This window comes from Salmo trutta, chromosome 38 (genome assembly GCF_901001165.1).
Source record: "Salmo trutta chromosome 38, fSalTru1.1, whole genome shotgun sequence".
In the NCBI taxonomy this organism is placed as follows: Eukaryota; Metazoa; Chordata; class Actinopteri; order Salmoniformes; family Salmonidae; genus Salmo; species Salmo trutta.
The window spans coordinates 29,382,777-29,396,487 of NC_042994.1; positions in this window are offsets into that span (position 1 = coordinate 29,382,777).

The window sequence follows — 13,711 nt, forward strand, 5'->3', positions numbered from 1 at the left end:
CACAGTGAAGGAAGGAGAGGGTCAGAGCTGAACTATAGAGTGAATGAAGGAGAGGGTCAGAGCTGAACTATAGAGTGAATGAAGGAGAGGGTCAGAGCTGAACTATAGAGTGAATGAAGGAGAGGGTCAGAGCTGAACTATAGAGTGAAGGAAGGAGAGGGTCAGAGCTGAACTATAGAGTGAAGGAAGGAGAGGGTCAGTGATTAACTATAGAGTGAATGAAGGAGAGGGTCAGAGCTGAACTATAGAGTGAATGAAGGAGAGGGTCAGAGCTGAACTATAGAGTGAATGAAGGAGAGGGTCAGAGCTGAACTATAGAGTGAAGGAAGGAGAGGGTCAGAGCTGAACTATAGAGTGAAGGAAGGAGAGGGTCAGAGCTGAACTATAGAGTGAAGGAAGGAGAGGGTCAGAGATTAACTATAGAGTGAAGGAAGGAGAGGGTCAGAGATTAACTATAGAGTGAAGGAAGGAGAGGGTCAGAGCTGAACTATAGAGTGAAGGAAGGAGAGGGTCAGTTAACAAAACACAGCCAGCTAGATGCATTAGCTCTGTAACTGTTAGTTAGCTAGCTGCCAGTTAAACAAAACACAGCCAGCTAGATGCATTAGCTCTGGAACTGTTAGTTAGCTAGCTGCCAGTTAAACAAAACACAGCCAGCTAGATGCATTAGCTCTGGAACTGTTAGTTAGCTAGCTGCCAGTTAAACAAAACACAGCCAGCTAGATGCATTAGCTCTGGAACTGTTAGTTAGCTAGCTGCCAGTTAAACAAAACACAGCCAGCTAGATGCATTAGCTCTGGAACTGTTAGTTAGCTAGCTGCCAGTTAAACAAAACACAGCCAGCTAGATGCATTAGCTCTGTAACTGTTAGTTAGCTAGCTGCCAGTTAAACAAAACACAGCCAGCTAGATGCATTAGCTCTGGAACTGTTAGTTAGCTAGCTGCCAGTTAAACAAAACACAGCCAGCTAGATGCATTAGCTCTGGAACTGTTAGTTAGCTAGCTGCCAGTTAAACAAAACACAGCCAGCTAGATGCATTAGCTCTGGAACTGTTAGTTAGCATCAGGTCAATAATAACAATGAGTTTGCACTTAATGTGTACTGTAACTAACGTTAACTAGCTAGCAAATAAACAATGCATTTCAAAGATGGCTACAGTACAGTAACTAGTCAACGTTAGTTCAGTCCTCTCGCTTCCTCTACTCCGGCTAGGTGTAGTAGCTAGCTAGCCTCTCCCTCACATTGCTTTGAAGTGAGATCCCATTCATCTTGGCCTCTCGCAAAGACGGTGGGGGAGGGGGTACAAGGCAACAAACTCCACACCACCACACAAGACGGGCCTGCTGCCTTTCCTTTCCTCCACTAAACCCCTTGAGGTAGCCCGCAACACTACTTGACACAGTAAACATTAGCCAGATTGCTAACTAACTCGGATGGCGGACACAGTTGAGCGTTCTCGTACGGGACACGAACATCCCGAAGCCGTTTGATCGATCAAAGCGCAACAGCCCCAATCCTTCGATCAAGGATCAAACACACAAGCAGAAAGCGGAGGCACGTTTCACCCCGCCGCTTGGCTAAGGGGCTAGCAAGCTACCTAAAAACCCAAAACATCCCGTATTTAGCGGCTTAAAGTATACAACCTACCGTATCTGAAAGCCCGCACCCCGTTTTCCACCGCATCGGGGATAGTGGCGAGAACAGTAGTGTGTGAAACGCGGCATAAGGACAACTTGACAGTATTAAAACGTGAAAGAAAACAACCCTCTCTGTCTTGCCCTCTCAACTCCCCGTGGCCATGGAGGTCTCCAACACACTCCAAGCAGAGTGAGAATGCGTGCTGGAGTATGTGACGGTCGGTGTGCGCTAGTATCGAGTGTGTGTTTAACAGCGCTTCGTCCGGTCGGAACGACACACTGCACCGGGAGAGGGGAGAACATTGGAATGTCCCGTGGAGCGAATGTTCAGAACATTGCCCCCCAAAAATTATTAAGAACAAACCAAATATGATCTAGGTATTGAATTGACTCAATTAATAAACACATGATGGATAATGGTACAGAATATCGGTTCAATTATCTCAATCCTGAAAAATAATTTCTGTCCTCGTACAGTAAAGGGCTATAAGGTACTTTTTAAGAAATCACCGATTTGGCTACACAATGAATACACTGATGACACCCGTTGCATTACATATGAGATAGAATGGCGAGAAAATAACCAAGCAATTACAAACCACTGATCAATAAGCAGAATCAGAATCAATACTTTTCTTGCAATGTGAACAGAATGGCAAATGAATAGAATGACGTAGCCTAACGCGCACCTTTGAATGGTTATAGGGTCCGACGTCGGCTTCTAGACAAACGTTCTACATGACAGTATGTGCTCAATAAAAACAGCCAGGTAGACTAACCAAAAGCAAAAGTAGCCTATTGTCTTCGATTAAACAAAATAAAAAATAAAGATAATTCCGACAATTAAATAGACAAAAAGAAAAACAGAAACAACAGCCCAAAACATACATTATATAAACGAAGAAATCTGTATAAATCTACCTTTCTGCTGTTGCTGCTCCGGTCGCCTGGCGCAGAACCCATCTCCAGAGTGACTGACAGCAGGACAGCGCGAGAGCATGCCGCCGACAGCCGAGCTGTCAGTCACACGCCTGTAGTCAGTAAGTCAGGCATCGACCTGTGGAGAGAAGGGGGAGGGTGAGATGGAGGGGAGAGAGAGGAGGGAGGGAGGGAGAGATCTGAAAGGAAGGAGGGAGACTCAATAGTAAAACCAAGTCATTATATTCAGTTACTTGGCCAGTGCAATCAACCATAGCATATGTATTCAAACATTAGGAATATACTATAATTCTAGTTAAACAGTACCAGTCAAAAGTTTGTACACACCTACATTGTAGAATAATAGTGAAGACATCAAAACTATGAAATAACACATATGGAAACATGTAGTAACCAAAAAAGTGTTAAACAAATCAAAATATATTTTAGATTCTTCAAAGTAGCCACCTGTTGCCTTGATGACAGCTTTGAACACTCTTGGCATTCTCTCAACCAGCTTCATGAGGTAGTCACCTGGAATGCTTTTCCAAAAGTCTTGAAGGAGTTCCCACATATGCTGAGCACTTGTTGGCTGCTTTTCCTTCACTCTGCGGTCCAACTCATCCCAAACCATCTCAATTGGGATGAGGTCGAGTGGTTGTGGAGACCAGGTCATCTGATGCAGCATTCCACTCTCCTTCTTGGTCAGATAGCCCTTACACAGCCTGGAGATGTGTTTTGGGTCATTGTCCTGTTGAAAAACAAACGGTAGTCCCACTAAACACAAACCAGATGGGATGGCGTATCGCTGCAGAATGCTGTGGTAACCATGCTGGTTAAGTGTGCCTTGAATTCTAAATAAATCACAGTGTCACCAGCAAAGCACCCCCACACCATCACACCTCCTCCTCCGTGCTTCACTGTGGGAACCACACATGCAGAGATCATCCGTTCACCTACTCCACGTCTGACAAAGGCACGGCGGTTGGAACCAAAAATCTTACATTTGGACTCATCAGACCAAAGGACAGATTTCCACCGGTCTAATTTTCCTTGCTCGTGGTTCTTGGCCCAAGCAAGTCTCTTCTTCTTATTGGTGTCCTTTAGTAGTGGTTTCTTTGCAGCAATTCGACCATGAAGGCCTGATTCACACAGTCTCCTCTGAACAGTTGATGTTGAGATGTGTCTGTTACTTGAACTCTGTGAAGCATTTATTTAGGCTGCAATCTGATGTGCAGTTAATTGCCGATTTCTGAGGCTGGTAACTCTAATGGACTTATCCTCTGCAGCAGAGGTAACTCTGGGTCTTCCTTTCCTGTGGCGGTCCTCATGAGAGCCAGTTTCATCATAGTGCTTGATGGTTTTCGCGACTGCACTTGAAGAAACTTAAAATTTTCCTGGATTGACTGACCTTCATGTCTTAAAGTAATGATGGACTGTGTTATTTGTGTTATTGACTGTACGTTTGTTTATGTGTAACTCTGTGTTGTTGTTTTTGTCGCACTGCTTTGCTTTATCTTGGCCAGGTCGCAGTTGTAAATGAGAACTTGTTCTCAAGTGGCCTACCTGGTTAAATAAAGGTGAAATATATAAAAAAACTGTTGTTTCTCTTTGCTTATTTGAGCTGTTCTTGACATAATATGGACTTGGTCTTTTACCAAATAGGGTTATTGTCTGTATACTAGGGGTCGATCGATTAATCAGCATGGCCGATTAATTACGGCCGATTTCAAGTGTTCATAACAATCAGTAATCTGCATTTTGGGATGCCGATCATGGCCGATTACATTGCATTCCACGAGGAAACTGCTTGGCAGGCTGACCACCTGCTACGTGAGTGCAGCAAGGAGCCAAGGTAAGTTGCTAGCTAGCATTAAACTTATCTTATAAAAAACAATCAATCTTCACATAATCACTAGTTAACTACACATGGTTGATGATATTACTAGGTTAACTAGCTTATTCTGCGTTGCATATAATCAATGCGGTGCCTGTTAATTTTTGCATTATTTCAACCAAATTGAGCATGTTTCATTATTTATTTGAGACTAAATAGATTTTATTTATGCATTATATTAAGTTAAAATAAAAGTGTTCATTGTTCCTTCAGTATTGTTGTAATTGTCATTATTATATATATATATATATATATATATAAATCAAACGATTAATCGGTATCTGCTTTTTTTGGTCCTCCAATAATCAGTATCGGTATCGGCTAATCGGTCGACCTCTACTGTATACCAACCCTACCTTGTCACAACACAACTGATTGGCTCAGAAGGAAAGAAATTCCCAAATTAACTTTTAACAAGACACACCTGTTAATTGAAATGCATTCCAGGTGACTACCTCATGAAGCTGGTTGAGAGAATGCCAAGAGTATGCAAAGCTGTCATCAAGGCAAAGGGTGGCTACTTTGAAGAATCTCAAATAGAAAATATATTTTGATTTGTTTAACACTTTTTTGGTTACTGCATTATTCCATATGTGATATTAAATAGTTTTGATGTCTTCACTATTATTCTACAATGTAGAAAATAGTAAAAATAAAGAATGTGTAGGTGTGTCCAATCTTTTGACTGGTACTGAATGTATTCAAATAGGTCTATGTTTTACAAAGGCCTATTATAGCAAAAATGTAAATCATCGTTACCTTGAAACAGCTGCACCCAAGCGTCCTGTATGGTGTGCCACTCCTCTCCAGTGGACTGGGGTTTTCCCCCTCTCCCCATCCCAGTCCTGCAGGTGAACCACCAGGTCAGCAGGGGGGGCTCTGCTCTGTCCATACAGAAAACAGAGGAGGGGTTCCACACCTGGCTGCTGCTAGGTCCTCTCTCCATACCGCCCTGGGGAGAGAGAGAGAGAGAGGGTTCAAACAGGTGTGTCTATTGGGGAGGGAGGAGAGGGGAGGGAGAGGAGGGGGAGGGAGAAAGGGGAGGGAGAGAGGGGAGAGAGAGGAGGGGAGGGAGAGAGGGGAGTTGGAGAGATAGGGAGAGAGACAGGGAGAGAGACAGGGAGAGAGACAGGGAGAGAGACAGGGAGAGAGACAGGGAGAGAGACAGGGAGAGAGACAGGGAGAGAGACAGGGAGAGAGAGGGTTCAAACAGGTGTCTCTTTTGGGGAGGGAGGAGAGAGAGAGAGGGGAAGAGAGAGGAGGGGAGAGAGAGAGGAGGGAGAGATTTTATTTTATTTTTATTTGGATCTCTTTTAGTCCTCATTTGGACTAATCTTCCAAGAGTCCTTAAACATTAAAATACAATTTATAACACAAACACATTTTCACATTTAACACACTGTTACAAACAGACATAATACACTAATATATTGACCAGATAAATACTCTAACAGTCTAAAAATATATTGATTTTTCATCTACTATAGTCCATCACAACATTTCTATGTATTATATTTAAATGGTTGTAAAGTATTGTTTGAATGTATATATTGAGAGGTTTCTGGTTTGCACAGTTAAATTATTCAATTTCTATATTGCTCTAAATAAAATGTTATTTTTCCTATTTCTCTTTTCTGTCTGGATAACACATAGATGGTGGACAATCTATTCCTAGTATTTACTGAATGTCTGTCTCTTACCAACTGAATACTGTTGTGAACAGAGTTTGGCTGTTTTAAATGGTGTATATTATGAAATAAAATAAGCTTTTTTTTTCTCAATTATCTTGTTGATTGATGACCAACCAAGAGCATTGCGTATGACTACAATAGAAGAACCATATCTCCACCTTAAAACAATCCTTGCTGCTTTGTTCTGTGCAATCTGCAGCCTCCTAACTTCACTTGATGAAGTTTAGTTTCTGCCACTTCCTCAGTTGTCTAGCTGCACTCCCGGTAGTTTAGTTTCTGACACTTCCTTAATTTGAACTCCCTCCATACTTAATTGTATCCCCATGCTGTGTTGGCCTTTTCTTAGTGGAACAGACCAACATAACTTTGGTTTTCTTGGTGTTTAAAACAAGTTTGTTCCGGCAAACCAACTCCCTGATATTCTCAAAATCTCCTTGTAAAGCTTGCTGTACCTGTTGAACCGATTGTCTTGCTGTATAAATTGTAGTATCATCTGCAAATATAGTAGCTTGAGTTACAGATAAGGCATAAGGAAGGTCGTTGGTATATATTAAATAAAGAAGTGGCCCAAGGCAGCTGCCCTGCGGTATTCCACAGTTTCACACATGAGGGAAAGAAAATTAACCATTGATATAGGTGGACTGTTTCCTGTCAGTTAGATATGACTGTACCCAATTCAATGCTACCTCCTTAAAACCATAATGCATTCATTTTGTCAAAATTATTTCATGATCCACTAAATCAAACGCTGCAGTAAAATCAAAAAATAATACACCCACAAACCTGCCATTATCCATAGCATTGAACCACTGTCATGTCCCACGGGGGACCAGTACAACAAAAAAAAATGTATGAAATGTATCCATTCACTACTGTAAGTCACTCTGGATAAGAGCGTCTGCTAAATGACTAAAATGTAAATGTAATGTAATGTCATGTCAACCATTGCAGTGGTAGTGCAATGGTTTTTGCGATAAGCATGCTGATTTGCTGTAATCAGATCATTCTTTTTCATGTACTCCCATATTTGTCTACTCACAATACCCTCCAATATCTTACTGAGTGAAGGGAGTAGACAAGTGAAGGGAGTAGACAAGTGAAGGGAGAGAGAGGAGGGGAGGGAGTAGACAAGTGAAGGGAGAGAGGAGTGGAGGGAGTAGACAAGTGAAGGGAGAGAGGAGGGGAGGGAGTAGACAAGTGAAGGGAGAGAGGAGTGGAGGGAGTAGACAAGTGAAGGGAGAGAGGAGGGGAGGGAGTAGACAAGTGAAGGGAGTAGACATGTGAAGGGAGTAGACAAGTGAAGGGAGTAGACATGTGAAGGGAGTAGACATGTGAAGGGAGAGAGAGGAGGGGAGGGAGTAGACAAGTGAAGGGAGTAGACATGTGAAGGGAGAGAGAGGAGGGGAGGGAGTAGACAAGTGAAGGGAGAGAGAGGAGGGGAGGGAGTAGAGAAGTGAAGGGAGTTGTAACGTCCTGACCAGTATAAGGAGTTATTGGTTATTGTAGTTTGGTCAGGACGTGGCAGGGGGTATTTGTTTTATGTGGTTCGGGGTTTAATGGGATATGTATTTATGTAAGAGGGGTGTTTGATTTATGTGTTCCGGGGTTTTTGGGTAATGTTCTTGTTTTGTATTTCTATGGTTTTCTATGTTGTGTATTTATTTGTGTTGGCCTGGTATGGCTCTCAATCAGGGACAGCTGTACATCGTTGTTGCTGATTGAGAGTCATACTTAGGTAGCCCTGTTTCACCTTTCCCTTTGTGGGAAGTTGTTGTTTGCATAGCTGTGTGGTTTAGCCTGCAATCCTGTTCGTTCGATCGTTTTCTTGTTTTGTTTGTGTTCAATAAAAGTCATTATGAACACTCAACCCGCTGCGCCTTGGTCCACTACATACGACGACCGTTACAGGAGTAGACGAGTGAAGGGAGAGAGAGGAGGTGATGGAGAGAGAGAGAGAGAGAAGGAGGGAGAGGGGGTAGAGAGAAACAGCGACAGGGGGGTGTCAAGCAGGTTGCTTAACTAATGGGGAAGGAGATCGATAGGGAGAGAGAATTGGGATTGGAGAGAACAGAGAGGAGAGAGACAGACAGACTCCAATTTCTGTAGTCCAAACCAGAGCCTTATCTCTGTCTGTGTAAACTCTATATAACTCTGCTGTAGTCCAGACCAGAGCCTTATCTCTGTCTGTGTAAACTCTATATAACTCTGCTGTAGTCCAGACCAGAGCCTTATCTCTGTCTGTGTAAACTCTATATAACTCTGCTGTAGTCCAGACCAGAGCCTTATCTCTGTCTGTGTAAACTCTATATAACTCTGCTGTAGTCCAGACCAGAGCCTTATCTCTGTCTGTGTAAACTCTATATAACTCTGCTGTAGTCCAAACCAGAGCCTTATCTCTGTCTGTGTAAACTCTATATAACTCTGCTGTAGTCCAGACCAGAGCCTTATCTCTGTCTGTGTAAACTCTATATAACTCTGCTGTAGTCCAGACCAGAGCCTTATCTCTGTCTGTGTAAACTCTATATAACTCTGCTGTAGTCCAGACCAGAGCCTTATCCTTATCTGTCTGTCTGTCTGTTGGTGTTGTTTATCCTCCAGGTGTCTGTCTGTTAGTGTTGTTTATCCTCCAGGTCTCTGTTTGTCTGTTGGTGTTGTTTATCCTCCAGGTGTCTGTCTGTCTGTTAGTGTTGTTTATCCTCCAGGTCTCTGTCTGTCTGTTGGTGTTGTTAATCCTCCAGGTCTCTGTCTGTCTGTCTGTTGGTGTTGTTTATCCTCCAGGTGTCTGTCTGTCTGTTGGTGTTGTTTATCCTCCAGGTCTCTGTCTGTCTGTTGGTGTTGTTAATCCTCCAGGTCTCTGTCTGTCTGTCTGTTGGTGTTGTTTATCCTCCAGGTCCCTGTCTGTCTGTTGGTGTTGTTTATCCTCCAGGTGTCTGTCTGTCTGTTGGTGTTGTTTATCCTCCAGGTGTCTGTCTGTCTGTTGGTGTTGTTTATCCTCCAGGTGTCTGTCTGTCTGTTGGTGTTGTTTATCCTCCAGGTGTCTGTCTGTCTGTTGGTGTTGTTTATCCTCCAGGTCTCTGTCCTCCTCTCAGGGTAGGAGGCTACATGGTTGGCATGTCAAACATATCACCATCACTACAGATTTCATGTATCTGCGTACACAGTACACACACACACACACACACACACACACACACACACACACACACACACACACACACACACACACACACACACACACACACACACACAGTACACACAGTACACACAGTACACACACAGTACACACACACATGCAGTACACATGTACACACAGTACACACACACACACACACACACACACACACATCACTACAGATTTCATGTATCTGCGTACACAGTACACACACACACACACACACACACACACACACACACACACACACACACACACACACACACACACACACACACACACACACACACACACACACACACACACACACACACACACAGCCAGTCCCCAGGGTGGAGCCAGTAGAGTATCAGGATAGAGAGAGTAGATGATCAGTCTGACCTTTATCATATCTACTGGGGCATGTTGCTACTTATTAATCACTAATGACCCCACTGGGACTGGGAGTGTGTGTGTGTGTTTACTGTGTGTACTGTGTGTACATGTGTACTGTATGTGTGTGTGTACTGTGTGTGTGTGTGTGTGTGTGTGTGTGTGTGTGTGTGTGTGTGTGTGTGTGTGTGTGTGTGTGTGTGTGTGTGTGTGTGTGTGCGTGTGTGTCCTAAGGGAACTTCGGTTGAGCCCTCAGCTGAACAAAAGGTCACCTCACTGGGGGGGCAAAGACACAACTGCCCCTCCCCTCCCCCCTCCCCTGCTCCTTAAGGATGTCAATGTGTGTGTGTGTGTGTGTTTAATCCACTTGCTGCCCCCTCAACCCTCCCACCACCTCTTCTGCTCTGCATGTAACCTCACCCACACACGCTCTCTCTCTGCCATTGTCTTGTGTAATCTCTCTGGTGTAATAAGGTCTATGGCTGGGGGTTGTTTTAGAGCTGCAGCAAGTGATCAGGTGGACTACATGATGGTGATTACGTAAAGCACGCAATAAAATACATTCTACAACACACACACCTGCTGAGCTCAAGGAATGGGCCGACGACACACACACGGGCACGCACACACGGGCACACACACACGGGCACACACACACGGGCACGCACACACGGGCACGCACACACGGGCACACACACACGGGCACGCACACACGGGCACACACACACGGGGACACACACACAGGCACACATGCACGTACACACACACACTATAATAACCAAGACAGATAACAATCACAATATAGACATATCCCACATATCCCAGACTGTCTGGCGCTAGGTGTGTGTGTGTGTGAGTGTGTGGGTGGGTGGGTGTGTGTGTGTGTGTGTGTGTGTGTGTGTGTGTGTGTGTGTGTGTGTGTGTGTGTGTGTGGGTGTGTGGGTGTGTGTGTGTGTGTGTGGTATTGTATAAGCTGACTCAAGGACAGTTCCTTTGTCATAAAGCCTGGCTCGTTAACCGTGGCGACTTCGGTATACGTGACGTGACCCATGGAATGCGGTTGCCGTGAGAGATGATGCTGTACAATCTATGATGTCATTGTCTCCTCCTTCTGATCAAAGGCCTTGACTAGGGTCTAGTCAAGATTATTGAGATATACCCTTAATATGTGGGTCCTTGACTAGGGTCTAGTCAAGATTATTGAGATATACACTTAATATGTGGGTCCTTGACTACGGTCTAGTCAAGATTATTGAGATACACCCTTAATCTGTGGGTCCTAGACTAGGGTCTAGTCAAGATTATTGAGATACACCCTTAATCTGTGGGTCCTAGACTAGGGTCTAGTCAATATTATTGAGATACACCCTTTATATCTGGTTAATGAATTGAATAACTTGCTAATATCGGATAAATTCATATACTGGCCATCTGAAACTCACTGAGATAATTATTTTGATGATACATCAGTAGCAGTACAGGGATATACTATAACATCTACAGAGAAGACAGGAATTCCTATGGTGGAGGTGTAGTTGTTTAAATTCAGAGACAACAGCTACTACTTCCTGTTAAGCTTAAAGAGCATCTTATGTCAAATGCTGTTGAAGTAATATGGCTACAGGTTCACCTGCCTCGACTAAACTCTTCTTTTGGGGTGTTGCTATAGGCTAAGTGCCAACAGTCAGTATGTGGATAATATGTGTGCAATGCTTGATACAGTGTGTGTGATGTTAACAGAGAGGTCTATTTTCTGGGTGACCTGAACAGTGACTGGTTAGCAACTAGCTGTCCTCTCAAGAGGACTCTTCTAACTGTGACTAATGCCTGTAATATAACCCAGATTATCACTCACCCAACTAGAGTGTGTACCAATAAGTGTTGGATCTGTGACATCCATTTGTATTGATCATATAGTCACTAATGCTGAAGAACTTTTCTCCAAACTAATATCAGTTCCCATTGGCTGTAGTGACCATAACCTTTTGTCAATAACAAGGAAAGTGCCAAAGGTTGGGCCTAAAGTAAATTCATCAGAGATCATACAATATGTTTTCTCAGGACTCTTTTGTTGAAGATGTACAACATGTACATGTTGGTCTGATGTGTTTGAGGAAGTAAATCCAGATGCAGCACTGGAAGTATTTGTAAAATGATTCATGCCAATTGTTGACAAACATGTTAATACCTTAACTGTGACAACTGTTAGAACGCTGTTAGAACCCCATTAGAACCCCATTAGAACCCCGTTAGAACCACATTAGAACCCTGTTAGAATCTTGTTAGAACCCCATTAGAACCCTGTTAGAACCCCATTAGAACGCCGTTAGAACCCCATTAGAACCCTGTTAGAACCCCATTAGAACCCTGTTAGAACCATGTTAGAACCCTGTTAGAACCCTGTTAGAACCCCGTTAGAACCCTGTTAGAACCCCATTAGAACCTTGTTAGAACCCCATTAGAACCCTGTTAGAACCCCGTTAGAACCATGTTAGAACCCCGTTAGAACCATATTAGAACCCATGAGGAATTGAAACATTTTATGGTTCAAAGACATGATGCAGCTGATTGGTTGACATACTGTACATTGAGACATTTTGTGACTAAACTTTGCAAAAATAAGAAGAAATTATATTGCCAAACCAAGATAAATGACATAAAACACAATGGGAAAAGACTTTGGAGTACCTTAAATGATATAATGGACAGAAAACCCAATTCATCTCCATCGTTCTTTGAAGTTGATAGGTCACCTATAACAAAACCTTTTGATACAGCCAATCATTTCAAATGGATATTTCACTACTAAAACTGGAAAAACCCAGAAATGAAATGACAGTATTGAACAGTGAACCATCATACTAATATATAAAATATCTAATAGTGAAAGAGAAGGATTGCTGTTTTGTATTTGGTCAAGTTAGTGTGGGAGAGGTAGAGAAACTATTGTTATCCATCAATAATGAAACCAGGTATAGACAACCTTGATTGGAAACCATTGAGAATGGTAGCAGACTGTATTGCTACCGCTATATGCTATATATTTAACCAAAGCTTAAAGGAGTTTGTGTGTCCACAGGTGGAGAAGGAAGCTAAAGTCATTCCACTGCCTAAAAATAGTAAAGCACCCTTTACTGGCTTTAACAGCCGACCAATCCGTTTGCTGCTTGTTATGACCAAATACAGTTCTATTTTTCAGAGAACAAGTTTCTATTTTGTTTATTTAACCAGGCAAGTCAGTTATGAACAAATTCTTATTTACAATGACGGCCTAGGAACAGTGGGTTAACTGCCTTGTTCAGGGGCAGAATGACAGATTTTTACCTTGGCAGCTCAGGAATTCGATCTATCAACATTTCGGTTGCTGGCCCGAAAGGCTACCTGCCGCCCCTAACTACTGACTTTCAGCATGCATATAGAGAAGGGCACTCAACTTATACTGCACTGACTCAGATGACTGATGATTGGTTCAAATAAATGGATAACAGGATGATATTGGAGCTGTATCATTAGATTTCAGAGCAGCCTTTAATGTTATTGAAGAAACTACCTTGCTATGGGTTTACATCACCTGCCATCACATGATTGGAGAGCTATTTAACCATTCGAACCCAGAGAGTTCTTCAGTGGAAGCTTCTCTAACATCAGATATGTACAGTTCGGTGTCCCTCAGGCAAGTTGCCTTGGGCCGTTACATTTCTCTATGTTTATAAATGATTTACCACTGGTCTTACACCAAGCTAGAATGGCTACGCATGGGGATGATTCCACACTCTACATGGCAGCACCCAAAGCCAGTGAGCTCACTGATATTCTAAATGAGTAGTCACGGTCACTATCAGAATGGGTGATGTAATAATAAACTGGTCACGGTCACTATCAGAATGGGTGATGTAATAATAAACTGGTCACGGTCAGTATCAGAATGGGTGATGTAATAATAAACTGGTCACAGTCACTATCAGAATGGGTGATGTAATAATAAACTGGTCACAGTCACTATCAGAATGGGTGATGTAATAA